Genomic DNA, 26,255 nt, shown 5'->3' with positions numbered 1-26,255 from the left:
ACACTGAAGCTATTCCTAAGCAAGAGCATTTCTTGTGATGACCAAAAATGAACTTTATGTTGTCTCTTACTAAGCCATCAAGAAATTTCTTGCCTTGAAGCCACAGATTCCTGTGGTCTGCTTGGACCCACTTTATGCTTCAAATTCTCAAATAGCCACTATAATGAAGACTATTAGAAAATGTGTGTTATGCTGCAGCCAGTAAACACCACAAAGAGCATCCTGAGATTTATGACACAACACTGTAAGATTTTACAGACAGCCTTCAACCTGAGAAATAAAGTAACAGGGAATAAAGCCTGAAAAACAAACAAAATATATTTCCAAGTCAAAGCACAAAAGAACATGAAAGACCCAAAGAAGAGTCAATACAGATTTTCAATTTCATCATTTTGATTTAATAAAGTTCTTTGGATAGTGTTGCTGGCTCAATACAAGCATAGAAATTGTAATGGCAAATACTGTACTGTGATTCATGGACTGAAAACTTGTCTGATTTCATTATGCTGGTAAATGTAACACTGCAGACGCCTTCTCTTGGAAAGCTATTTCTAAATTGCTACATCAATATTAAGATAATCAGAATTGATATTTACCTTTTACAGGAACAGCATGTGTCTATATGTCCACATGGGCACATACACACACACAAACTTATATTTTTAACACTTCTCCATTTTCTGCATCACAGGAGTACATGCTACAGGAACTTCTGATTTATCCCAAACCAACCTATGCAGTTGCAAGGTGCTCAGTCCAGGACGTTTTTACTGGTTGTACCCTTTTCTCCCACTGAAAGTAATTAAAACAGATGTACCCAGCAGAAGTTCAGCTGAATAATTTGTTATCCCAGACTTTGGAAGGTGTAACTTCACCTTCAGTTTACAATGATATAATTGATGGATAAATCACTGAAGCCCTAAGATACACAGTCCAACACTTACGTTAACTCTGTATTTTTCAGCTGGAATAGAGCACGGTAAATAATTTTTAACTAAACTTCGCCTTTCACTCATGGTTTTGCAACAGAAGTACAAAGCAGTGCGTTAAGGCGGATTTCAGGCACCAGAGCCCACATGCCATTGTTGACAGTATCTGTGGGACACGAGACTGACAAAGAAGCAAAGGATGTGAGACAGCACCAGTGAAGGAGAGAGGCAAAAGTGAGGAAGCAGTGTGGCCAGAGAGGGACAAGGAAGTCCCTCTACACAGTGGAGCCTAGTGCCCCCGCTGATCCCTGCCTTGAATGCCTTGTGCCACACATCTCTCCTGGCTGTCCCCAGAGCGGAGCCTCTGCAGCACATTCTCCACAGCCAGCTCACACCGACCTTGGCTCACACTGCCATGGCTCACACAGTCACACAGCCCATGGCTCACACAGCTCACACTGCCATGGCTCACACAGCTCACACTGTCCATGGCTCACACAGCCCATGGCTCACACAGCTCACACTGCCATGGCTCACACAGCTCACACTGTCCACGGCTCACAGTGCCATGGCTCACACTGCCCACGGCTCAGAGCCCTCTGGCCAAGGTTCACACTGCCCACACCCCCAGCCCTCAGGGCAGCAACCCTTCGGAGGGGGCATCTGAAAAGAGACTCCAGAGGGAGAGGAACACGGGGACAGCAACTGAAGCTCCAAGGACACGGATCTGTCCTCCGCAGCAACAGAAGAGTGAGGGCATGTCCAGCCCTCATAAATAAACCAGGCCACATCCCCGTTTCTGCTCACCATTGCAGGAGCCCACAGGGTGATCCTTTGCCTTGTCCCCCTCGATCACTGTCACAAGGAACAACTACTGGCACTTATCAGCAGAGACATCTCTGAGAAGGAGTGACTTCAGGACACAGTGTCCTTCCCCGGTCCCTTGAACCCTTGAGACAATTTACAATGCTGTCACTCGTACATATTCCCTCCTCATCTACACAATTCTTGTCTCTAAATTTAACATTTTGCTTTCTAAACAAAAGTCCATAAGAGTTCTCACAAGACCTTGATGATAAGCCCTTTTATTGATATTCCAGTTCACTTTTCAAAATATTTGCAGATTATAGGATAAATGATGTTTGCTTTTATCCCCATTTCAGGAGATAAAGGTTGGGTAACTTACGATATCCAGATGAAAATTTATTGGTTAGCACTGGGGAAAGCAAATCCTTCCCAAAATTAGCCTTTGACCCAGTTAGTCTTTCATAAACAAGCAATGATTTAAAAAATCCTCGTCAGATAAGATGTTTGCAGCCCCAGCATCAACTTGCATAAATGTTAGAAGGTGTAAGCATAACAAAGCTACATCACCATAATTTACAGCCCCAAGACTGAGGATGAAAAACTATGGAAAACTTCCCTAATGAAATGTCAAAGCCAACTAGCTTCACTGCAGCTAATCCGCAAATCTTGATGACAGCGCAGATTACCCAGCCTGCTAAACTGACAAGTGCCCAAGGAAGCTCATCTCCCAGGGATTACACCTCCATTTCTGTTTGCCTTCTTCTGAGTTGTGTGGAAGAGCCCCAAAGGAAACAAGTTTCAGCTCATCTATTTCCTTCTGAGGGCTTTCAGTACACTACCCAGTCTTGAAGCATCAAGCAACAACAGCACATATACACACACAGAGACAAGAGTCCCAAATATTGACATTACTGTGCAATAGGCCAGTCACCCGCAGATGCCAGGCAGAAAGCTGCTGACAGATGCTGCAGCATAAACCTCCCAAGAACCTTCAGGTTTGGCAACAAAATCCTCTGTTCCCCATTCACGTTGCCCTGATGCTTGGATCTAAATAATGCCCAATATGAGAGATTTATTTTTTTCTCACACTGGCTATCTATAGAAAATCCTTTTTTGTAAGTCTCTCTTGTGCAGCTTCTGAATGTCAGGCCCAGCAAATCAAAACATTTTATTGTAATTTCATATTGTTTACTTTTGCGAGGCAGGATCTTGGCAAAGACGAGTGTTTCCTCCAGGGACAAGGAGGATGGGGCTGGGAGGAGGGGAGGACAGACGGGTGGAAGGAAGCATTTTAATGCAGACTTCCTCACTGTCTGCTTTAATAGGGACCTGGCTGAAATACAAAGGAAGAGGTAAGTAAGAAGACCTTGGCTACAAATGTAGAGATGCCAGAGAGTGGGTGTGAGGATGCCCCAGGACCAGCCTACGCAGGCAGTGACAGCAGATCAGGGAAGCAGCGTGGCACCAGGGAAACACTGCCAGCCCCAGCCCACCCACCACTGCCCCTCAGCAGGGCTGGGAGGATCCTGGGGTCCCCATGGCAGGCACAGTCCTGGGCTGTGGCCGAGAAGGAGCAGGGAAGGACAGCCTTGCCCAGGCTGCTCCCACTGTGCTCCCACACATGCCGGCAAAGCCAGTGTGACCCCTCCTATCCACAGATACTCCTGCCTCCTTGCCCAGACCCTCCTCCTCCCTACACAGCCCCAGACTGTGGGCAGGTTTCCCTCCAGGAAAGATGGCACCACCCAAGTACATACTTCTCCATGAGGATCCTCCCTGTATTCCAGGATGGAGAAGAGGAGGAGGCTCCTTACACCCTTCTGTCCAGGGACACTGGAAAGCACCAGTGATTCCACCACAGACATCTATGTTTTGCTGTGTGTTTCCAGGGAGATCTGACACACAACATTCAAAGGTTTGGGTAAGCAAAGTTGATGAAAGCTGATTTGTTTTATGTTCGTGGACGAACAAACAAGGCATTTGAAACACGTCACATTATATGTGAGTCTCCTGCTGAAGTGATGCTCCTCCAAGAAACCTGCAGGAGATGTGGATGGTGCCAGGGCAGCAGTATAGTTGGAAGCAGTTTTACTGACTTTGTGCTGTCCCCAGCTGTCCAACTGAGAGACCTAGACCATCTCATCTTCTTTAATCCTGGATTCTTTGGGCTGCTCCACACCAGACAAAGTCCCAGGACACATGGAAGGAGCATGATGCCTTGAAGTCATGACTCACCCTGTCTCCCGGACCACCCATGGTTGCAGGCAGACTGGCAGACAGGCGACAGCTCCCTGCTCCTGCTGGGTGCCTGGCAAACCTCAGCAGAGTTGAACTGCTAGCTCTCTTCTTGGCATAACAAATCTCCCTGTCCTTCAGCATCGCCTCTCTCTCCTTCTGAAGCTTTGTTTTGGTAGAAAGCGGTTCACAAAGACCTTTACACAAACTCACCCAATGACAACTGCTTTACTACGTAAAATGATTCACTGGTGTTTAAAAATCCCACAAACAGGAGCCCTCACTGACTTTATGGCCGACTTCCCACGAAGGCACTGAGGCCAGCAATGGCTAATGCTCCATCTGGCATCGACTCCCTGTGAATATCTCTCAGCAATAACAACTGATAGCAGAGCTCGGAGCCTACACATCATCCTCCTGTTTGTACATAAATTCCCTTTAAAAGGATTTCAGCATCCTCACACTGCTTCTTCCCAAGCGTTCAGGCTCTTAAAGCCAAGTCAGCCAGACAGAATGGTGCCACGCAACTACAAACAATGCAGGACAATTTTTTATTACAATACACGGCAAGATTCTTTCTAAAAGCACTGCCAGTAATATACAGTGTGTAAAAATACACATTCATCATAAAGAGGTTAGAAACTAATTCCTGCAGCTTAATTTCTTCTTGAGGGCACCAGCCCATTTTTCAATTAAGGCAGGATAATATTATTAATCATAAAAAATTGCTGATGTGTAAAATTGTTTCCTTTCTGGCTAGCATTGGCTGAGAGACATCGGACATGCTGCCTCTGAATCAGTCTAACTTTGTGGCCGTGTGGAAGCTGGATCATCCTTTTTGGTGAGGATTCACGCTGCTCCCAGCCTCAGCCATGGGGAAAGGCTGTCCCTCGGGGAACGTGCAGACCCACGCCTGCACTGCATCAGGTGCAGGCGGTAGCAAGGAGCCTGTGGATATGGATTCCCATGGAAGATACACCACTGTCAACTGTGAGGCACAACAGCTGGCATCAACGGGCAGCTCCATGCCAAGAGGGTGCTTCAATGGTCTCTCTTGCCTGAGCATTTCCAGGGCACCGTGTTTCAACACCCCCTGAAGCGAAGGAGGTTTCTGCCCACTCCCTCAATTTTCTGTGCTGAATTTGGTATTATGGGACTCTCTGGTGAAGTCATCAGTGCTTTCTCTTTAATTTTTTCTCCCTCCCTCTGCTGCTGAATGGGTTTGCCTAATTCTGACCAAAATAACTGCACACACTGTCTTCAGATGGGGCTACCAAAAGTAGAATGGAGGGAAGAGAATTAAGAAACAACCCAAATTCTATAAAATAGTAACCTATGAATAAAAAAACCTCTCCTTGCTATGTAGTCAGCAAGGACGACTGCTGGACTGTGACTTGGCAGGATCCAAGAAGATGCTGCAGAGGTGTGGGCATGCCAGCACGCTGCAGAAGGATGGCAGCTCCCTGCAAAGGCACACCCTGCTACCTGGGCCCTCACCCTGCCAAACTCTCAGGGGGCCTCTCAGATCAGCCCTGCTGTGACTGCTCCACTCCACCAAGGCCAGATTATTTCAGGTGGACAGGAGGGGACGGGCACATGCCATGGTCTTGCTCCTGTAGCAGCCAGCATGACCTCTAGGAGCCCTCCACGGGACACAGAAGCACCCAAGTGAGGAGCAGGGCTGTGCCAGGCCCCTCTGTGCTGGGGCCAGGAAATGAACCTCCAGCAGGTTTGCTCAGGATGATGGAGCTGGAAGGAGACAGCCTGGTTCCTGGTTCTGAGCTCCACAAGTGCTTACCGTGTACTTCGGTGGCACAGATCCAGACAAAACGCCTTCTTTCCAATCATGTGTCCAACCCTTTTTCCATCTATGGGCAGTTTCCCTTCCACACATCACGAAGTCATATATCCCCTGACTTCTGTTGAGACTTTGCATCCCCCTGCTCACAGGACCTCCCAGGAGCAGCTCATAGCAGTTATCTCCGTGGCAGCACAACCCTTTGCCCATTGCCTGGAGAACTTTTGGCAACACTCCCAACTTGTGTGCCCCGCCATTTATCTCTTCCCTCCCCATCTTGTTTCTCCCCTGTTCTGAAAGCTGCAGCCTCTGTATTTTTTTCTCTATAGTGACCAATCTTCTCCCAGCAGCAGAATTCCCCTCCTGTTTTTCCCACACACGATCAACTCCATAATACTATGCCAGTTATCTGCAGCCTTATGTCTTTAGTTTTCTGACATCACCAAATAGTTTCTTATCTGCGTCTGGTATTATTTATACACATATATATAAAAGGCCATCTTCCACCATCTTATCGACTGCTGACTGAGAATAAATCATGCAAGGAGAACAGGCCAGACTTTGGGACCACCTTGGGGAATATCCCACCCCACAGTTGTTGCCTCTTGGCAAACACAAGCAAGAAGCGCACATCCACTCTGAAGTCTGAGGAGGCAAATCACATATACAGAAATGGTGAGTTTCAGCCAAAAAATTTCCTTTCTGACAAGAGTCACTGCTACTCATGTGACTAGGCTCATTAAGAGTGAGAGCTGGAAAAAACTGCAGGATGGAGTCTGCATGTGCCTCCTGGCTGAGATGTTCAGCTGTGTTTTTCCTTGTGAAAGGAAAACTATCCCTGCACCATGAAAGCAATAAACATAGTGGGATTACTGGTCAGCAACTCAATGGATACTACTTCCAATAACCCCATAGTTAGTAAGTACTCAGATACAGTAATTGTTACAAATAACCAAACCACCAGAGAAAGATTTCCATGTTATCTCTACCCACACCTACATAAAATACCAGTTTGTACAAATCCAAAGAATGTGAGGTTAAAGCTAATGGGCAAGCTTTGTTGAGCATCTCAAAAATCAAATTAACTGCAATCAAATTCATGGCACAACTCAGGGTTCATTTCATTACTATCAGAAAATTCAATCTCTGAAATCTTACAATATTAAGCTAAAGTAATGATCTTTCTGTTAAAGTTCTCTCTTTTTTCATTTTAAGGTGAAAAAAAGCTGGCATGCCTGGGGAAGGTGAGGGTGATGATTCCCAGCAGATACTAGTGAAAGCTTGGCAAACATTTAATCAATTACTGTTATATAAAGAAAAGGAGAAAAACCCCAAACATCCTTTCAAATACACACTCAAAGAGACGTTGCATTACAAATTCTGCCTCTTGCATCTATTTCTACATCACGCCTTTTCCTGCACAAATGCATATATAAGCATAAACACACATGCATAGTAGGCATATACATATTTAAATTCAAAATACAAATCCATGAGGGAGCTAGTTAAATCTGCTCATTGCTGCAATAACTAATCATATCTGTGCTGTACTGCAGGTGGGAAAAGTCAGAAGTTCATTACATTAAATTCAGGCATTTCCCTTTTTTAATGAAGCTGCATTTTTGGTTTATTTCACAATATGCACTCTTTAACCTTACTGCAAGACCTAGCTGTAGAATACTCACTGCAATTTCAGACTCCTTTTTTATCCCTCCTCTTCAAGGTTTCCAACTAGGTTTCTCTGCGTGAGTCAAGTGCAGTTTTAACAAGGCAGACGAGGCAGGGCTTCTCAACTGCTTTTGATAGAGGTGAGGTGGTCAGCTCTTTATTGACTTTCTGCAGTACTGCAGCTACAGACCGTACAGACAATCTTGCTTTATGAGCATGCACCAGGCAGGAGGAAATTGGCCTGGAAATTTCCAGCCAGCAGCGTTTGATGCACTGCTTGAAAAGCTGCACGATATGCATATAAAGGAAACTAGGGACAGCCTTTTTCCTTGTTGTTGTTGCTAAATCATCAGGCTGCAATTGCTACATGTACCTAGGAAAGCCTGCTCAGGAGCCATTTTAAGAATTAATATGTCTCAGGAAAAGGAAAGAAAACAATGCTGGCTATTTTGTGCACATTAGAGAGTGCTGCATATCAAAGGTCCTTTTATAAACACTTGGAGAAATCACATGGGAAGTAATAACCCACTGAATTATTTTACTGTCCTTTGCTTGTGCAGGCAGCCACAGCACATCCACACTGTATGCAGTGCACAGCTGCACTGATATACACACATCCTCGCAAGGGGATGTGGAAAAAAGGAAGCAATCACGGGCTGGTATCATGTACTATTAAGGTTTTATTGGTACCAGCATGGAGCAACTGCATCACTAATTAATGGATGCACACAGGCTACACACATCCTTCCAATCAAGTGGCAATAAACCCAGGTAGCCCTCTTCACTCTCATACATACATTACTTGAGCTATTTACCCTACTCCTTGTTTTTCTGGACTGCACATTCCCCTCTTCTCTCACTATCCCACATCTACACCAGCAAGGCACATCCTTGAATTCTGCTCTGATACAGGGGAGATGAAGGTCCATGGCCCCATTCATTAGCTTCCCACATGGTGCCACTGGACCAAGTTTGTAACAGCACACGGGGTTCAAACTATGCAGACAGGAGCTTTGCAACCCTCCCCCAGAGATGTGTTCACAGATGCCGACACACAAATAACCATTAACATCAGGTTTGACATCTCTCTGTGCCTCTTCCACTCCCTGCCCAAGGGGGACAACATCCTCCTGCCCCAGGGGAGCACAGCAGTGGTGAACGGATCAAAGACAGCAAGAAGGTTCGGACACTTTGGGGATGGCAGCCCTACAAAAGCCAGAACAGACTTTAGTCCCTACAAAAATGAACCCACATGGGGCTGCCCACCCCAGCTTGCACACAGCTGCAGCAGCACCGCTCTGCCAAGGACTGAGGGAGCCAGATCCCACCTCCTGCTGAAGCACCACACCTGAGCAGCCAGCACTGCTGCAAGGTACGCAGCACAGTTTCACTTCTTTCAGCTAATTGCAGAGCTCATGGGGATTCTGAAAATAAAGCTATACACACAGAGACTGAAAAACCTTACAGCTACTGTGCTCCTATCAGAGGATATACCCTTACTGCAAGCAAGACTTAACTATGTGCTTAAATTCTACTGACTTCAGGGGACATAAGGATTTGCTTAACTTTCATTATACCAGCCATTTGTTTTACAGTTACCTGGATAATGCCTTGCTTTTTCATGTACAGCACAGAGCTCCTTCCACAGTAGGGTATTACTTCTTACACATAAATGGAATAGCAGGTAGAAATTGAGGCACTGTTAGCTAGCTACCTGAAAAACATGGACAATGACAGGCAGATGATTTTGCTGCACGCTGCAATGCTATCTGAGTGCTCCTGAATTTTCACCTGTGAGATAAGCATCAGTAAACAGCTACAACATAGTCCTTAAAGAAGGACAACAAAAGGACAGTAACCCATAGCAATAACACTTCCATACTGTGTTCTGCATTTTATTTTTAAAAATGCAGCTACAGGGAACAGACATCCTGTGAAATAACAGATGTTAGAATCTCACCGCTATAATTCAGATGACCTTGCTGAATTAGAAAGCTAAGCACAAGATAAATGTCCACTTTCTCTCCTCACTGCCTGCCTTGAGCAGGGAAGGGCTGTGCTGGTGTTTAGTTATCTGTTTCCCCCCAGTTCCCCATCTGCAGGTCCCCGAAGTCTGTTCTTACAGCACTTCAGCTAGTTTTTTCATATCAGATGCTGCTGACATCATGAACCTTATGAATTTTCTTTGCTGACAGGGATTAGATACTGCTTCACTTTAACCCCCCAAACTGGCAGAAGCTGGAGACTAGCCTGGACCTGCTGCCAGTTTGTGCTCGGGCTCTACTCCCAGTAGGCAAGAGATGCTCAGGGCTTCTGGACAGTCATATGCAATACATTGATTTAATGAAAATGACATGCCAGTCTCACTCTTTAAAGCAAAACACAAACAGCAAACAATTAATTATTGCTTTAATTCTTAAGATCTTTTCTTTAATTCTTAAGATCTTAAGATCTGCATGTGTTCAAAATACTCTAAGAGAAGAAACAGACCGGCATTGTCTTTCGGTCTTTTGCTGGTGGCAAAGCAGATTATTCCTATCATGTTCTGCAGGGGTGCTGTCAAATGCTGCTTCAGGCTATGGGCCAAAACCTACCCCCAGCCCATGTGCTCAGTTCCCACTGGCATCAATGATATCTCCACCATGGACTGACAGTAGTAAATGGGCAGAGATGTGCTGGCTGCTCAAATAGCATGATCTATGTGCTGAATAATTCATTTTAAACTGTTGCACAGATGTCAAAATGTTATTGCTGATTTCTAGCCAGCAGAATGGGCGTTTCTTCTCCTGATATGAGTGTGTCACTGCCTGTAATGCCAGAGAAGACTTGGGGGATGTCTCAGCCAGACAGCAAAGCCCATACATGGCATGCCTGTGAACATGCAATTAAAATGATCACTTAAGGCCACCTTTCACTCTCCTTATTAGGATTCTCCTGCAGATGCACCCACCCATCGCCTTCAACAAGTTTCAAAAAAGCAGCTCAAAACATGGCACGGTCACATATGTTTGAGGGTACTCTCCATCAATCACTTCAGCCCTTTGGATTTTTGCTGAAGTCCCATGGAAAAACTCTAAGTACAAACAAGAGTCATGGATGAGTGTGGATAACAAAATTAATCCAGACAAACAAAAAATAAACCCTTGCCTCTGTAAAGGGGAACAAATAAATGTATCCTACAGAGTTTGCCAGCCTAGCCATGGAGAGAACTCTATGGTACAAGCCAAAGATCCTCCTTCTCTCCAAAATCAAGGAAGAAAAAAGGAGTTTTTCTGTGTTTCTCCTTTCACTAAACCTAGAGTAGCCAATATGGTGCACTCCAACATTTTCTGGGCACTGGCTTCCCCAGCCAGGTGGGCTCAGCTGCTGATGGCCAGCAGCCACTTCCAGAGTGAGGTGGGAGTCCTGTGTGAAGGTGGGCTGGGGTGGCTGGGGTGATGGGAGAAGTGGAAGGGAAATGGGAGAGATCCAAGAGAGTCATGGGTTTTGAACTGAGGTCAGAGACCAGGGATCTCTGACACAAATCAAACAAGCACATGCACCCTAGGCCAGCCCAGGAGCATTGCTACTAGGGATGTGTCAGCTAAAAAGTGGGATTTTTCACGCTCCTAGATGGGCTTCTTCACGTCTGCTGGTCTGTGTGGAAACAGACCTAGGTTTAATGAGGTCTAATTTGTTTCAAATCCACAGGTTTCTTTTTAATAATTAACAATCCCCATCACTCAGCAAAGTCATTCCTTAGCCCTGACTACTTGCTATTAGGAACGAAATTTACTGTGAAATACTGTTAAAAGGTGGAAAGCAAGTGACATAATTCACATTTTAATTAAAAAATATATATATCATACGAAGTCAGAGCCATAGAAGGAATAATAACTGAATAAGCCTAAAAAACCCCCACTCCAACCCAACACCTACTCTTCCCTATTACCCACTTTATTCTTGTCATGCTATTTGAATTCCTCTAATTGACTTCTCTTACTGGATGCTCTATGCCCAAACCATATTTCTCGCTCTGCGATTCCAGGAACTAGAGAACGTGTCGGCATCATTACCATGAGCATTACACACCCTCACACACAAGGGTCCAGGAACTACAATTAACACATTAAGAAATAATAACTGCCAAGGGAGCAACAGAAGATAAACAGCATGGAGCTGATGTAGCAAGAATTCTGCTTGGGAAAGGGCTGTCTCTTGGGTAACGGGCAAGGGAGAGGAATTGAAGTGCTGTGCAGCACTGCCCATTTACCAGAGAAAACCCCAAAACCAGTTGAGCTGTTCACACATTAATTTCTTGAAATTTAATTTCACTAAAGGTATTGCTGGCTTTAAACTAGATTTCAAAGAAATCTGAAGGCTCAAAGAAATAATAATCATGTCCTGTTTCAAAGTTTAAAATTGGTATAGGTTTTCTGGTATTTGAAAACCTACCCTGAAGTGCTGTGTGTTTGTCATTTTCTTGTTCTTTTACAGTAGAAGTGAGAAATACTTATTTCTTTTACCTATACATTAAGATATATTTATAAAAAAATAACAAAAATACCTTTTCCCTGCTTGTGAATATCTATTTTTATGATTGCCTGGGGTTCTTTTATATTTGGCTAGTTTGTTTGGGGTTTTTTTAAATAAATTTTAATAATTGAGCCATTTTCCCAATTTTCCCAAGGGTTTTTAATGAAAAAAAAATTTAGATTCCAGAGTCTTTTATTTAAAGCTTCCACTCTGAGAATGTTTTGTGTGAGTAGTCCTGCAGAAGCTGCACAACAAAAGCCTGCAAGAGCGTGCCAACCATGTGGATACCTACCTGTCTTCTCCACCGCAACCAACAGAAATCATGGAGCACGCTGCTCCCTTTGGGCATCCGTCTTGGCTTTAGCTGCTGCTTTCAGGCGGACCAGCCAAAGGCCTTAATACTTTTCAGTGAGATTAGGAGCCGAAGGAACATGATGGCACAGGCAAGGTTTATGAAACACTTTGTCTCGCCTCTCTCCCACCTTGGGGCTGCACAGTCACAGAAAACCCAACAAAAATATCGCTGCTAAAATAACAGCCTTTCCTACATTCACCCAAATCCCCGTGCAGGAAAAGGGAGGCAGAAGAGGCACAGACACACAGGGTAGGATTAGCTGCTCTGCTCAAGCCACCTTTTGGAGAGAAGGGCGCTGCCTGTGACCCATGTGGGGCTCGGGCGCGGGGTTTCTGCGACAGGCGTGATCCCCCGCTGCCCCCACGCACGGCTCATCAGCCAGCTCAGACATTTCAGCAAATCACATGGCACTTTGTAAAAACGTAATTGTTTTTATTTTCCAATTTTCCGTGTTTTGTGTAGAGTGCTGCTGTGTTCAAGCGAAGTGAATAAAAGCATAAACAGCAAGCACCATCTGGAGAACATTCTTCCAGCACGCTGAGAAATAGCAGCCGCCTGTGCGCTACCTGCTATAAATAAATGTCATTAAAAAATGTCCAAAAAATTGTTTGCTCCTATCTGACGGAACTGTAGTCAGATAAAATCTTCCTTAACCCTGTCTTCAGGTACCCAACACCTTCACAGAAAAAATCTCCAAACAGATGTAGATATTTGTCTCTCTTTATGTTAATATGGGAATTACTAACAGAATAGCAACCCTACGTGTTATTCTAGTAACACAACAGAGGTTGCAACTTAAGTGTAACACGTGAACAAAGCACTGAAAATTCAAATGCTTTTTAAACTGTACCAGGTTCACAATAGGGAGATATCTCTCAGCCCACTAGCAAGAGAACAGGCAAAATTATTCATTCTCCAAACTGATAGTGTATCAGTTTGGAGGGGAAAAAAATACCAGAAAGTCCATAATTTATTTTCAGTCTACACAAAGCCACATCTCCCTCTCTGCTGACAAAATACAGACCAAGCTGGCTGTGGGGCTGTGATGAGGCTCCGCAAAGGGTCAGAGTTTGCTGTGTTTGTTCAAACACTACAATTAGAACTATGCAAATAAAGGAATTGTTTTCTGTAGTGGCAAGGCTGGGGTAAAAAATTAAAAAGAAATATTTGGGTTGAGTGATTTAAAAACTACTTTGGTAAAATGAAAAAATGAAACTGTTCTACTCAGATGCAACTCAGAATCCATTCAGTTTGAAATGAGAAATACATTTTCACACTGGAACAAAGCGTATGAGCAATTGTCATTTTTCCTTCCTTTTTTTTTTTTTTGGTTTGTTTTTTTTTTTGTCAGACAAACATCTTCAGCACCCAGGAAGGGATGCTTAGGAGAGCTTGCTGCTTCTTGGGGAGGGAGGAGATTTGCCTATCCCTTATCCCAGCCTTGGACACACCTCATGCTGTTGTGCAAGGGCAGGGCTGAGTGCTGCATCTTCCTCCCTTGAGGAAGCTGCTGCCAGCCCTCCTCTTCCCCACGCTCTGCTCTGGGCAGCTGCCCTGCCCAGGGAGCCCAAGGGAGGCAGGTGGAGGTGGGCATGGGAACAGCAGCACTGCCTTTTCTTGGTTCCAAGGGCTCAGGCACAGCTGGCACTGGGTGGGTGACTCTTCCCAGAGTGACACAGCCCTCGTGGCCCACACGAGGCTGGGGTGTGCTCTGGGATACAGCAAGGGGCTGAGTGTCTGGAGGCTGACACAGGACACAGTCTGAAGCCTCCCTGATGAGCCACTAGCCACCAGTAGGAAGAAGGATTTGGAGAAATTTTAGTGGTTTTCTCCCTTATTTTAAACCCTCCTTATATTGGCAGATGTCATGAAGTGAGAGGAGCAAATCTGTCTTGTTCAACAGCGTCCACAAAAACAGGCTGGGTCCCTCTCACGAGAGAGTGGCTGAGATTCCTGAGGCACAGGGCACATCACCGGCACAGCCACCCACCATCCTGCAAGGGCAAGAGTGGAAGTGACGGACATGAACCAGATCCAGCCCTTCCCTGGAGCTATGGCACTTTGTCCAAACCCAAAGCTGTTGAACACTGGTGTGGTCGCAGAGCAGCTCTGCTGAAGCCTTGCTTTTGGCCGGGACTGGCCACCATTCCCACTGGAAGCAAAGGCATCATTCCCACCCTATTTCATCCCCTGCTTTCATAGGGACACAATGTGCAAGGAACTGCATGAATAGGGATGAGGGTCCAGTCCCTTCCCTGATGAAATCATCACCTCAAACATAGCAAGGGCAGGAAATGATAACATGGTTAGAGTTCTCATTAGCCATGTTTTCCTAATATTTACATTTTAGCTACTTTTATTTACAGAGTCCACTCACACTAGTTAAATTACATACTTTGCAAAAGAATACAAAGGCTGTCTGGAAGTGAATACACTGAACTACTGATTTTTTTTAGGATAATAATGACGATTATTGTGATTAATCAGCCTCGATGAACAAGATTTTGCCAGACCAGGTGTGGAAGGAAGGCAGGTGGTGGGAGCATGGCTGTCTGTCCATGCAAGCACGCATGCATGCGTGCGTGTGTATGGGGGGGAGGGTTGTTCTTTGTTTTGTTTTTGCCTTTGGTCAAATTCAAACAATGTGCAGTAACAAGAAGTAAATGTCATTTTCCTCCCATCCATCTTAATTTGGCATCCATTTTAAAGCTTACCTTTGACCTTTTAAAATGTTAATACACTTAAGCAGATATAAAAAACACAAAGCTCCTGGAAAAATTAATCACACCATATCATGATGCTGGTCTAAAAATGTAACATCAGTTGTTTTCCTATTTAAAGAAGCATTTGTCCAGTACAGCAGCAGTAACTATGCTACAATTACCTATTATTTCCTTTTCAAACAAATAACCACATTAAATGCTATAGCAAAACCCTTTCAGCATAACCAGCACAACCTACAATGAATCTGTTTTGTTGAGTAACTGCCTAGAATCACAGAAAGGGTCCTGAAATGGACCTTGAGAAGTGTCCTAGCCCATCCCTCAGCCCCAGGCAGGGCCAGCTAAATCTAAACCATTCTTGACAGGAAACCTTATTTAGATTTCCTTTAAGTAGCAGCCTTAACTAGAACAGGAGAAAATTGCAAAATTCAAAATATATAATATATATGCATACGTGAAAATAATTTATATAGGAGTATTATGTATGTATACGAAAATACAAAGAGACAACCCTGATCTAAATGATAAGTCTCCCTCCTCTGACCACTTCATACCCTCTAAGAGTCCAAAACAGGAAACTCTAATAAAAACACCTCCTTCCTTTTTAAAAATAAAAGGCTGCTCAATTGAGAACCTCACCTCCTTGGAAATGCAGGGGCATCTCTTCTCAAGAAAATCAGAATTATCAGGTCCCAAAATATTTGGGTCTTTATGCTGCAGAGCAAAGAGCTCTTCAGTTCCACCAAAAAGCAAGTACAAATTAAGAGTGCTGACCAGCCTTTCCAGTAACCAAAGTGAGTGTAAGATGTCTGCAGCCTGTTTGTGATCAAGGGCACCCTCTTTGTCTCCTGACCTAATCAGTTCTGGTGGGAGGCTGCACTAGGTCCCTCCAGGACAGGCACTGCACAGCTCTGAGGTTACATGCTGTGAACGTGGGGATCCATGGCACACAGCCCTATGCTGCTTCCACTTTCCTGTCTGCAGCACTCATGGCATCCAAACTGATAGATACCCCCATCAATTTAATACCCCCCTTCAGAGGACAGAAAGCTGCGGTGACAGCCAAAACGCATCCTAAAAGAAGTGATGATTTCATAGCTAAACACAGCTGTTACACAAGGATCTAAAAAAATCAGTTTGGGACCTAAACATCAAACTCAAACCAAAGGCAGATGCATTTTCTTGGTGAGCAGGGAAAAAAATTCCTTGCATCTGTTTTCTTCCACCTACCAGCATTACTTTGGTTGTAGCGCAATTGGAGCATGGTCAAGCAGTTTTCTGCAAAATGAAAATGAACACAAGCTCAGGCACAAGGGTGTGGGGAGATGTGAGATACTGAGCTTGGCACCACCAGTCCTGTGAGAGAACAGCCCTTGATGTATCCTGCACACACAATGCAGCAGAGCTGTAACGCAGAGCCCCGTTTCTTCTGTCACAGACGCTTTGTGAACCCACCCTAAGCATACATGGCTTCTCCAGACACGAAAAGGCAAGAGGTAACTCCATCCATCCCCCAGGGACCAGAGATGAATTACAAGAATGTCACACGAGAACAGACAGGCTCCTTCTTCTAGGATCTACTTCTGTGTTCCTACTTCCTTCTGGCCTCCCCTCAGCATCCCACAGCCCGCAGAGCAAGCTTTGGCTACATCAGAAGTCCTCTTTCCCCACCTTTCTGCAGGGCAGACCTCCTGGCTGAGAGCTGCCTCAGACCTCCAGCCCCATCACCAAGGCTGGAGATGAAGGCATCTATTATTCAGACAGTGATGCCTGACTTCTTGGTTAAGAAAACCCTGATTAAAAAACAATGTGTTGCCCTTCCTGTTTGCTTTGCAGTGGCCCTGTGTAGATCCAGCTTTACAGCAAGTGATCCATCACCAACAATCAGAAAGAGGTGTATCATGCAAACACAAAAATACTTCACATTTCACTTTATTTTCTGTGTCTTCCATTCTCATTGCCCATCTATTCCAGTGTTCATTATCTTTTCTTTAACCTGATTATTATAGATATATATGGAACACCTAAAAGTTTTCTTTTAACCGAGGACCATTTTGTGCAATACTGCCCCATAAGCTTCAAAGACCATCAAATTTAAAAGAAAACAAACACAATGAATTCACATTTCTTACTTTGTCACTCCCAACCCTTTATTTCTTGATTTTTTTGCTTACATGCCACAGAATGTACATGTGCCTTTGTCACATTGTTTGTGAACAGTTTATTCACCATATTCTGATAATCACAGACTAGAACTTCAGTAATACTCCTCTAGTTAATTAGTTTATTCACTAGATTAATAACTGATGAGCTACACAGATTAATAACTGATGAGCTACAAAAAGTTGCTATTGTCTGAGTCAGTCACCAAGTAACTAACTTGGCCATTCAGGCAGGGAGAAGTTTTCTTTTCTGAAAGGTGACAACTAGCTATGTAATGACTTCTATTATTTTCTCAATAAACTCAGAGAAAATAGGACACTGCAGCTAGAAAAACACAGAAAGAGAAATTAGCTGCTACTGTCATTAAGGATTCAGAGACTGATAAAGAACAGTTGGTGCAATGCAGCTGGAGAGGCTTTTCAGAGTAAAGTGATTATTCTCTGGCCATTAACAAATTATTTTTTCCTGGACTGAAAGACCTGCACTCCTCCAAATAATCTGGCTTTGCTACGAGGAGCACACTGACTGCCAGGGCAGGCAAGAGCCATTGCCCTCTTGGCCCTCCTGGTGGCCACTACACTTCCACCTCTTTGTTTCCATGCCACAGGAAAAGCACAGAATAATTAGAAGGCTGAAGCACATACAGACATTGGAAAGGAGACTGGTTTTCAAAGTTAGCCTGACCAAATGCATTTGGAGCTGCACCCGGAATGTTCAGGGACCTGCCCTTAGCAGCCCCACTGAAGCTTAGTGAGGAGTCACAGCAAACTTCCCTCACCTCTCCTGTCAGTCAGAGCTCACCCCCAGTCATCAGCTCGAAGACAGCACAAAGATAAGACATCTGGGGACACAGTCAGCCAGTCCTGAGGCTTGCTCTGTCATCTCTGTGCCTGCCGTGGGGGAGGTGGGGGGGACCCAAACCCACACCCAGCTTGTCCTCCAAGTCAACAGCAGCTGCCTGCTTCCTGCTATAGTGGCTGCTCTCTAGCCACTCCAAAGGGAGTGGGAGCAATACAGAGACCTGGAAGCTGCTAAGCTGAAGGACACCTTTTTTCTGAAGAGCGTGGAGGAAACAGGAGACCTACCCCAGACTCTTTGTTTAATTCTTGAGAACATTTAACCCTCTGATCTATTAAAGAAGCATTTCCAAACAACTAAATGCGCAAATTGAGATCAGTGATGAGTGGTGTTCCTCTCAGGTCCATACTGGGCCTGGTATCCTTTAATAACTTCATCAATGACACAAACAGTGGGATCAAGGGCACCCTCCACTCTTGTGAGACCCCGCCTGGAATATTGCATCCATCTCTGGGTCCTCAGCAAAGGCAAGACATGGACTTTTTGGAGCAGGTCCAGAAGGAGGGCCATGAAGATGATCAGAGGGCTGGAGCACCTCTCCTATGAGGACAGGCTGAGAGAGCTGGGGCTGTTGATCCTGGAGAAGAGAAAGCTCCAGGAAAACCTTACAACATCTTCCAATACCTAACGAGGACCGCCAGGACAGACTACAGGGACAGATGTAGCAGGGCTGTTTGTAGATGTAGATTTTAGCAGGGCCTGTTGCAATAGGACAAGGGGTAATGGTTTTAAACTAGGGTCAATTTAAACTGGACATAAGGAACAATTTTTTTACTGGGAGAGTGAGGAGACACTGCAGCTTGCCCAGAGAGGTGGCAAATGACCCATGCCTGGAAACATTCCAAGTCAGGCTGGACAGGGCTCTGAGCAACCTAATCTAGTTGAAGATGTCCCTGCTTACTGCAGGGGGGTTGGACTAGATGACCTGTAAGGTCCCTTCTTATCCAACTATTCCATGATTCTGTTAACTAGGAAATACAAAAGGATGCTGGAAACAGGTCCTGCTCAGAGGGATCCAGTCACTAACACCCAAAGCCAGGAATTGACTGTGGAGCTGCAGCTTACATAAGGGTCCCCAGGACACCCAGCAATCCTGCAGCTGTGATCCTGTAAACTCACCACATCCACGTTACAGCACTGCTCTGTACACCAAAGGACAGCATGGACAGAACTGGGTGGGGGTGGGAAAAAAGGAGAGCCAGAACTAACAAGCTACATTAAATCACCCAGCAGAGCAGCTCCTCCACAGAGTGGCCTATTTACAGAGTAGCTCAGTGCCCTGGGAGGGATGGGCAAACCCAGGAAAGGAAATTCCCTAGGAGAAGTGAGACAGGCTAACAAAGATCCACACAGCCTAGGACCTCTCACACAGCCACCTCCTTTTTGAAATCTAGAGTCTGCTGGGAGGATTTAGGCCTACAGCTTTGAACATAACATAAGGAAAACTTTTTCATCCTGAAAACATACTGTGAAACTCAAGCAATGCTGAGAAGTGTTTCACTGTATTGTTATTCCGTAGATGCTGTTTCTGGAGGCAGGACCCAGCACAGCCTGATCTCAAAACAAAGCCATCCGTGGCTAGTGCCTCACATCACCAACCATCTCCTTCCTCTTGAAATAAAATAAAATAAAAGCAAGTACCCCCATAAATCATTCATCCATCCCAGTTTCATAACAAGAATATTTGTCAGCTCCCATTTTACGTCCCTTTCTCTGGCTGCTTGCTCTACAAAGCCACCATTTCAGCTGCCTGTGCATACAGACCAGCAAGCACACAGCACCACAACAGCTCCCACACTCCCATCCTCCTGCCTGCAGAGAGGATGGCCACCTCTCTTCCACAAACCCTCACCTGCACTGCCATAGATTTTTCAGAGGATCCTTAAAAATATCTTTTTTTTTTTTTTTATCAGTAGCTCTGGGGCACCCATCAGAGGTACTTGAGCTACTGTAACAATCACATGATTTATGTAAAAGTAATTGAGGTTAAACTATCTGCCACATCAAACTTCACATTTGGCCCCATCTTTAGGACCTAGAAACATCTGAAATAAATAAAGCCATGTGTCATTTAACAGGGTCTGGGCTTAATTAGGATCATTCTGGATTTTATGGGAAAAGCTTTGTCCTGGCAGCTTTACATAGCTAGTCTATCACTTGTAAGGTTATCTGCTTTTTTTTTTTCCTTTAGTACCTACATCAAAATACTTTTCCACACAGCTTTTCCTTTTTTTTTTTCCATCCTCCAACCAGCCGGATGACAACCACTCCTTATCTCTGGCTGTCTTCCATGCTAAAATAAGAATGCCGTTGTTACGCCGAGGAGCTGCACCCTTCCACCTCTGTTCCCTCCCGACCAGCACGCAGCTGGCTGCGCAGGAGTGCCCGAGCTTCCATTTTCTGGTCATTTTTCTGGGACACTGTTGCAATTTACCCTTTAGCTACAATTTCTATTTCTAAATCACACCGGGCCTCTCGTGCCACGCGTTTTGTAGCCTCAAGGGCCAGTCTGTGTCCTGAAGAGCTGGTGATGCTCAGCCCATCTCCAGTGCCACTGCTTCCCTAGTCGGAGGCTCGCTGACACGAGGGCCAGCACGCAGCCAAACCCAGCTCGAAGGATGCCGGGTGATTCCATCAGCAGCAGAGAATGACTGGATTAGAGGAGGGGCAGGATTAGAGATTGATGAGTTGCTGTGAGGCTGCTACATCTGTATGATTGGCTCCAGCAGCAGTATTTGAATGTCAAACGGTGTCCCCTTGGAGCAGAGAGGTACCACCTACCTTGGGTTTCAGGCTGCTGTGTGCAAAGCAGCTGGTGGAAAGTAAGGGGTTTGAGCTGGGATCTGAACAGACAGCCCTGTACAGATGAGACCTTGGCAGGTCAGGCAGAGATGAGGAGAGAGGGAAACATGGAATGATTTGCCCACAGCTACACTGGCAGTTTGAGTCAGAGGCAGAAACGGGAGCCAGATTTAAAAAAAAAAAAAATTAGTTCCTCATGCAGGAGATGAGCCAGCAGCCTTTGTTACATCTAAATGCATTTTTCTCCCTGTAATTCATACTGCTGCAGGCTCTGCACAGTGAACTCAAGCATCCTGAAGTTGCAGGGTGCTCAGTGTGACCTGCTGATTGCATGTGCCAAGCCCCCTACACAACCAGCTCCATTCTCCAGTCCATGCCTACAATGCAATCTGTGCACGTTGCAAAAGCTTAACACTTGCTTTTGCCTTTTTTTTTTTTTTTTTGGTAGGAAGTGACCAGGACCCTGCAAAACCCATCACTGAGGTGATTTCCAGACTGACCCAGATAGCTCTGGCTGCTGGATTGCCTCCAGAATTTAGTGTATACACAGGAACTCAGCAACACTCTCCAGTCAACTCAAAGAGTTATCCCTTCTTCAAATTTGGCTTCAGTCATTGCTGGAGGTGAAAGAGACTTCAGCTTCCCCTACTGGAGCTCCTTACAGAAATACTATAAAATTCATCAAAGACGCCAAGGACAAAATAATGAGGATGCATTAATTGATCAGGTTGCTCTAGCAGAGTGGTGCAGGAAACCACCCTGCCTATCAGCAGCCTCCTCTGCTAGTTACTGTAGTTACATCTGATTAACCGGGGCACTCACAGCGTCATGAAATGGAAGGAAAGGCTTTTCAAATTTACATATGAAAAAAACGGAGGTGTGCTGATTTCTGTCCTATGGAGTGTTTCAGACATAACATTACTAATCAGTAGCGTATTTGTAAGGAAATCTTTACTTTGAATGCTAAGCCGATTTGCTGATGATAAATGACATGAAAGGTTACTTAGAAAAACATTTCCTCATCAAGTTTAAACGGAAAATACCTGAAGAATTAATGGGCAACCAGATACTCTTTCCTCTTTAACAATACACCCCCATTAGAGAATATATATACTTTGGATCCCTCATTTGAATAATTTTTCTCTTTAGAAAAATAATTCTGATGGACAACGTGCAAGAAAACTACCATCAACAGCGGTAAATAAACCAAAGCCGAACCAATCTTTGAAAAAAGAGGTGAGTTGGGGGTGAAATGAGAGAAGGAGAATGACTGCCCTGCAACTCCTGCCCAGGGCGCTTGCACCCTGCAGCATCCCCCCGGAGGGATGCAGAACTTCTGGAGCACGACACTTCACCCTGGCATCCACCGCCACGTACGCCCGGACCGCTGCGACGCCGGCGCAGATGACCCACGCCCCGCGACAGCCTCATCCAGAAAAAGCCATTAAGGGAGCCGCAGGTGACAGTCCATCCGCCGGGCAGACTTCGCCACGAAGCCGGGCGACAGCGGGAGGAATTTCTGCCCCAACTTCGGAAGGGTAAATTCTCCTCCTGCTACTCGCCTGTGACCGGCTACGCGAGGGACCCCAAATCATCCCATTACCGCCCATCTTGAAATCCATCCTGCACGTTTCCAATCTCCTTTCCCCGGAGCGCGGACCGGGCGCCGATCGCCGCCGTGGCCGTGCCGTGCGAGCGCTGCCGCCCGCGGGGCAGGAGCCGCGGGGGGCGACGCGGGGCCGCGGCAAGCGCCGCTCCTCCCCGCGCACCCACGGCCGTGATTTTGGAGAAGTTGCGCAGGCAGGAGGAGGAGAAGGAGGAGGAAGGGCGGGGGTGGGGTGGGTGGCTCTGCTCGTGCGGTGACGGTCTCGCCCCGTCCCTTTCCCCGCCGGGTCCCTCGGCGCCCCCCCACCGCCGCAGCCCCACCGCCGGGACAACCCGCACAAAGCCGCCGCCGCCACCGCCGGGATCTCGCTGCGCCCGCTCGGCGCCACCAGAAACAATAGTCACGGGCCGAAGCGGGGACCGCGGGGCCGCCGCCCTCCCCACGGTACCGCAGCGCCCGGCCGCCGGTGGGAAGAAGGCTTGGGGGGTGGGATTCCCGCAAAACGCCGCCGCCCGGCCAACCTGTCACCGCTCCACCCGCGCTGGGCTGTCGGTGCGCATCCGCTCCGCGGCACCTACCTCCGGTGGAGGGTGCGGCAGCCCCGAGCTGGGCTCCATGGGGCCGCAGCCGCCGCCCGCTCTGTCAAGCGCGGCCGCCGCCGCCGGGGACGCGCCGCCCTGCCCTGCCCGGTACCGCGTCCCGCTCCCCCCGCGCCGGGCGGGCCGGGCCGGGGCGGGGCGAGCGCNNNNGCCCCCGCGCCCGCCGCGCCGCGCCGCGGGGAGCCGGGCAGCGCCGGGAGCCGCGCGGAGCCCGGGGGATGCTGCGGCGGGCGGCGTCAGCCTGCCTCATAAATCTCGTGGGTTTTTGCTCCCTGCTTGCTCGAAGTTTTGACCTTGTCTCCTCTGCGTTTATCTGGGATTGACCACGATTCTGACTTCCTGTTTTTCTTTTTTCCCCCTTACCTCTTTGCCCTTTTTAATTCCTCCTCTCGCCCGCCCCCCTCGTCTTTTCCGCCCTCGCTTTCCCTTTTCCCCGTTTTCCCATCAGACTCTGAATATCCCAAGCCTCTTGACCTCAGTCTCTGGGCTTTAAAACCGTTTTGTCAAGGGCAAAAGAGTTTTTTGTAGGTTTCAAATCGCTATTAAGTATCGCCGGCAGCTTATTGGAAGGTGCGGTGCATTAAACTAAATCCATGGCTAGTATTACATAATGTGCCCTCGAATGTACGTAAAAGATGATTATAATTCCATCTGGATTTCTGTTGATATTAGCAAACCGCTCAAGATTTCCTCTTGCGGTTTAATGGGCTTTTCAAAACCTTTGACTGGTGCTGGATCAATCAGATTATGATTTAAGAAAGGGTAAAGCACACACACTCATGACATCGTAGGAATTAGTGAAAGAAGAAAAAAAAAACTTAGTAGGTCATCTGCCTAATCCATCTTCCAAAAGAGAGTAGGAATGTCCCCCATACAATAATTTATGGGCATTTGTCTGGTTTTCTTTCAAATGCTCCAAATATGTGGCTTCCTCATTGCCCATAGGAATTTAGGTCAAGCTGCCTGAGAGGGAATTTTGTAGCACCTTGGGATTTAAAATCCACTACTGTTATTCCAAGGTAGTTTGGTTCTTTTTTTTTTTTTTTTCCCAGACAGCACAACTGTACAGTTGCAGTTGGTCATTTATTTCTTGCCCATCATCATGGAAGGATTTTGGCCATCACTTTCTCTAGGTTGAGAGCCCAGGGACATGCACAGCTGAGAAAATGTCAGCTTCATGCTCAGTGTGGCCAAAAGAGTGACTCAAATGTCAGGACTTGTTAGGAGAGCAAGGAAGAGGAAAAGATTTTACACTGGAAAATGTGTGTTGGACCTGTGCTCTCAATACTGCTGGAATTCCAGTCTCACCTTCTCAAAAAGGACATAGCAGAGCTGTAAAAGATTCGGAGGAGGCCAGCAGTGATGATCCATGGCTTGAAAGGGTTTCCTAGTTAGGTACATGCACACTGGCAAGGGGCACCAGAGGGGAGATGTGACAGAGGTTCCTCAAATCTCGAGCAGTGTGGAGAGGGTGAGCAGGAACTGGTGGGGCTGGTTTCCAACACAAAAGGGAGAGGCCATTAACAGACCACCTGACTGTACAGAGGTGATTCTTCATGCAAACACAGCTGTGGAGCCCTTTGCCATCCGACAGCAGCCAGTTAATGTCATTTTGAGGGGAAAATGAATTAATTAACAGGAGAGAAATCCACAGAGAGCAACGAAATCACAGCTTGCTCAGAAAGGGCCCTCCATGACAAATGGCTCAGGCTGGGCTTGCTCTGTGTTTGCCCTTTCCCCTCGGTGTATGTTGATAGTCACTGTCACCTGCCAGCAGTGAATACGCCTCTCAGATTTAATGTCATACCTGTGTTAGTTTTGTGCTGCCCACAGCTTTCCTAATGCCCCTACTGCATAGATTTGAGTAGTAAAAGGGATGAGTGGCTTTCAACGGGAGAATGTCACTGCTGAACCAACGTGTGGCATATCATGGAAGTTGGAATCAACAAAACCCACTGAAAAAAACATCATTATGCATTGAGTCACTGAAGAGAGAAAACACTGGTTGCAAAGAAGTTTCTGTCACTCTTCTAAAATGTGACAGAAATAATCAAATCTAGCTGTGGCCTGGGGAGAGTGACCTTAATTTAAAATCAATCAAAAATCTCTCTCTCAATGGCAGCTGATTGTCCCATGTGCTTTCAGACTGATGCCCTCCCAGGCCTGCCATTGTCACTGCTGTTATACAAGTGGGTAAGCATTGTGTTGTCTCCTTGTCTTCCCTCCTCCTCCATGTCTTTGAAGCTGAGATAGCATGGTCTCAAATTCTCCGTGTTTCTGGCAGAAGAATTTTTTCTGTGCAATAATTTATAAATCTGTACATGTATGCCTCATATGGCTGCTTTATCCATGCAGCTTTCTCCAGAAATCTGCTAGTTCAATATTGTATCTTGGTACAAGAAACTAGCTCTGGTGAGGTGGCTTGCCACACAGGAGGCAAACTACAGTAAGAATGAAAATGAAGGAGCCCAAATTATGTATGTGTATGACCTTGGTCAGGTGACTCATGGTCATAGTCTTTTATGGGACTGATCCCACAGACTGTTTTCACACTGTTTGTGCAGGATCATGTATTCAGGTAGATCAGGGTAGTCACCATTTGCCTTTGATGTTGCTCCACCTCCACCTAAATCTCAGCACGAATTCATGTGTGTGGTGCTCCTTAGCTCCCATATAAACTGTGTTCTAAAGTTGGGTGTCTACGGTAACTCTGTAGAGAGGATCTTCATGAACCTGGTGTGTTGTCTGTGCTGATAAACATGACATCTTTCCTTTTGCCAAGCATGTAAAGCAATCAGCAGTGTCATTCATCTCAGCCTATCACTTGATCACGTAGAAACTCTTTGATCCCAGGATAGTACTATACAGTAGCAAAATTAATACTGCCAGGTGTGATTACTAACATAGCAATCCAGGATGCATTGGAAGCTTTAAATTCTGCATAAGCAGCCACACTGCAAATGCTGGGTGGGGAGAACTGACAGATGAGTGCACACACACTGTCTGTTGGGAGCATTCAGAGCACAGCAAGAGCACTCATTGCACCTAAAATGGGGGTTCTGAGCAGATGCAAGATTCATAGTGACAGAAGTAATTTTCAGGTTTTCCTCTAATAATATATAGGCAGTAGTAAGCCTGTGGCAAGTCCAAATTGAGTACTGAGCAGGTTTTAAATTGTTTAAGGCATTATCTATTAT

At 46.0% G+C, this 26,255-nt stretch overlaps 1 protein-coding gene across 2 annotated transcripts in view; it reads right to left on the bottom strand.

The window, feature by feature from the left end:
* The window catches only part of RAI2 (retinoic acid induced 2), a 43,619-nt gene extending 20,450 nt beyond the window's left edge, over positions 1-23,169 (bottom strand). Inside the window, exon 1 of one of the 2 annotated variants that reach the window (XM_041472439.1) lies at positions 23,038-23,169. The gene's annotated coding sequence lies outside the window, so the exon portion shown is untranslated. Of the gene's footprint in view, positions 1-22,456; positions 22,608-23,037 lie in introns of those variants that run through there. The other variant, XM_041472440.1, reaches the window with a different exon arrangement.
* Between the last annotated feature and the right edge of the window lie 3,086 nt (positions 23,170-26,255).

Source organism: Pyrgilauda ruficollis, unplaced genomic scaffold, assembly GCF_017590135.1.
Source record: "Pyrgilauda ruficollis isolate IOZ18807 unplaced genomic scaffold, ASM1759013v1 scaffold29, whole genome shotgun sequence".
Taxonomy (NCBI): Eukaryota; Metazoa; Chordata; class Aves; order Passeriformes; family Passeridae; genus Pyrgilauda; species Pyrgilauda ruficollis.
Note: the sequence above shows the minus strand (reverse complement) of the source record. Positions and strands in the feature narration are given on the sequence as shown.